This window comes from Euprymna scolopes, chromosome 23 (assembly GCF_053919585.1).
Source record: "Euprymna scolopes isolate OS-2025 chromosome 23, ASM5391958v1, whole genome shotgun sequence".
Lineage (NCBI taxonomy): Eukaryota > Metazoa > Mollusca > Cephalopoda > Sepiida > Sepiolidae > Euprymna > Euprymna scolopes.
In genome coordinates, this window is record NC_136504.1 from 97,344,919 (window position 1) to 97,347,726 (window position 2,808).

Below are 2,808 nucleotides of genomic sequence, written 5' to 3' on the forward strand. Positions count from 1 at the left end.
TTCCACAGGCGTGCAGTTCTTAGAAAGTTTTTTTTTTCATGGAATCTACGTTTAGGTTTAGACACAGATAAAGAGTGGAGGAAATTATTGATAGTGGTTTAAGCTGTGCGAATGTTTCTCGTGAATGTTTGGCAAGGGGGACTATAGATTGAAGCTCAGACGAGCACTTGCCATGAAAATAACGATAAAGCAGAGACAAGTTCGATCCACTATTCCACCAACTTGTTTCCATATGTATATTTATTTCTCTAAATCCCTATTTATAATCACCTTGGCACATCGGCTACTTTAGATAATCAAAGTTACCCGACATCTACTCGGCTTGTTATTAAAAGTATGTGACCATTTATGAATACCAGGTGCTGTATGTGCTCTGTTTCCAGTTGTTCTGAACTTAACTATTCAATTGGAATTGGTCCTGGATATGAGCTTACCTTATATCCAATAGTGAGGCCCCAGCTTGCGGACTTTGGGAGTGTGGAGCCACCCTTTATTTGCCATTGCTCACAGGTCCACTCTGACCTGGATTAGTAGTACCTGTTAGGGTCCCAACTATGAGTTAAATAGAAACCGACTTGGAAAGAAAACAAATATATTCTAATAAAAAATTGTTCTTCAAAATCACTGGATTCGGCATTAAATAACCTAAAAAGGGTTGATATGCCGTAAAAAAAAAAACAATCAATTAGAATTAGTGCCCACTAACAGGCTCCCTTACATATTGTCATTGTAAACTGAACGGACACCATTCTCCCTATTTATATACCGGGCTCTCTGATAAAGGAAATAAACATTTTCCACTTGACGCGATCGAATATCTACATACTGTATAAAAGAATCGATTTTTAAAATAACTGATGACGTGATAAAAATATATATAAAATAATAAAGTGCATAGAGCGATAGACTTTCTCCTACTGCCAGTCGTGAAGTTTTTAGTCGTGTGCAAGCGACTCTATCAGTCACTCCGTCGGTCGGTCGGTCTGTCGGCCCGTCTGTCCGTAACACTTTTGTGCTTGGCCTTTTTGGTTAAGATCACAGGTCTGTTGTTAATAGATGCTGTTCTTAGCTTTTTAAGCTTTTCTCAGCCTTCGGGTCGGATCAAAGTGTAGTATCTGTTCCGGCAGATGCTGCAAGCTATGGCTAGTAAAGACCAGATGTGGGGGCAACTCCACATGCCTGACCTTTAACCAGCTCCCATTTCCCACCTCTCGGGAGCTGGTCCCCTTTTTCCCTTCCCCCTCCCTTCACTCCTCACATTAAAAATCGGCCTTGTGCCTAATTTGCTCGGTGGGGGAGCAAATAAATACCATCTGTTCCGGCAGATGCTGCAAGCTATGACTAGCTATGACTAGCAAAGACCAGATGTGGGGGCAACCCCACATGCTTGACATTTAACCATCTCCCATTTCCCTCCTCTCGGGAGCTGGTCCCCTTTTTCCCTTCCCCCTCCCTTGACTCCTCACAATAAAAATCGGCGTGCCTAATTTGCTCGGTGGGGGAGCAAATAAATACCGACTAGTTATGACTAGCAAAGACCAGATGTGGGGGCAACCCCACATGCCTGACCTTTAACCAGCTCCCATTTCCCACCTCTCGGGAGCTGGTCCCCCTTTCCCTTCCCCCTCCCTTCACTCCTCACATTAAAAATTAGCCTTGTGCCTAATTTGCTCGGTGGGGGAGCAAATAAATACCATCTGTTCCGGCAGATACTGCAAGCTATGACTAGCTATGACTAGCAAAGACCAGATGTGGGGGCAACCCCACATGCCTGACCTTTAACCAGCTCCCATTTCCCACCTCTCGGGAGCTGGTCCCCTTTTTCCCTTCCCCTCCCTTCACTCCTCACATTAAAAATTGGCCTTGTGCCTAATTTGCTCGGTGGGGGAGAAAATAAATACCATCTGTTCCGGCAGATACTGCAAGCAAAGACCAAATGTGGGGGCAGCCCCACATATAAGATCTTGGTCAATGTAGGGGCAACCCGCCATACCAATTATCACTATCCAGCTCCCCTACTCCCCGGCGAATTTGTCCCCATTTCCCCTTCACTCCTCACATTAAAAATCGGCCTCGTGCCTAATTTGCTCGGTGGGGGAGCAAATTAATACCCTTTTCTTGGCCTTTTGGCCAAGATCAAAGTGTAGTATCTATTCTTACTACATGGTGTACTTATGTTTGTAACTTTGTGATATAAAGTGGGTGATCACTTTTCTGTATTAATTTAATGTAAAATGATCAGTCACTTTACAACCAGTCAGTCTCAAAGCAATTCAAGTCATTCTCCAGATCATTCAAGTTGTTTTTGAAGGATTCCAATTAGTTTTAAGCATTCAAGATATTCTAAAAGGCCATTCAATTCATTCTTAAGTTCATTAAAGTCATTCTGAGTCATTTACTTTTTATTTATTTAAGTCATTTTAGCCCATTTTTCGGTCATTTTAGTTTATCTTTAAGAATGTCATGTCAACCCTACATTCACGCATTCTTTAATTACACGAGAGCACGCGACTAATGGCTATCGGTCTTGTTTTTTATGCAATCGATTAGTGAGGTAGCGCTGTTACAAACTACCTCTTCCGAAAGACGTAAACGATATGCTTTCTCAGCTGCTAGCGCTAGAAAACCAAAGAAAAAAGCGCAAAAGTTTTGCCGTCTTTTCTTGAGAAGGACAAGATAATCCACATGAAGTGGCGAGATTTGCTGAATATAAATGGCCAAACACTAAGGGAAAGGAGTCGGTATTTTGCTTACACTCGATGAATAAATTTCCATCAGCAAAAGGCGCGCATGAGTACGGCACAAAAC

General features: G+C 42.5%; 1 non-coding gene across 1 annotated transcript; it reads left to right on the plus strand.

Moving 5' to 3' along the window:
- Positions 1–2,109: 2,109 nt before the first annotated feature.
- Positions 2,110–2,296, plus strand: LOC145246289 (U2 spliceosomal RNA). The gene has a single exon (XR_013863119.1). It is a non-coding gene; the product is annotated as a U2 spliceosomal RNA (small nuclear RNA).
- Positions 2,297–2,808: the final 512 nt, after the last annotated feature.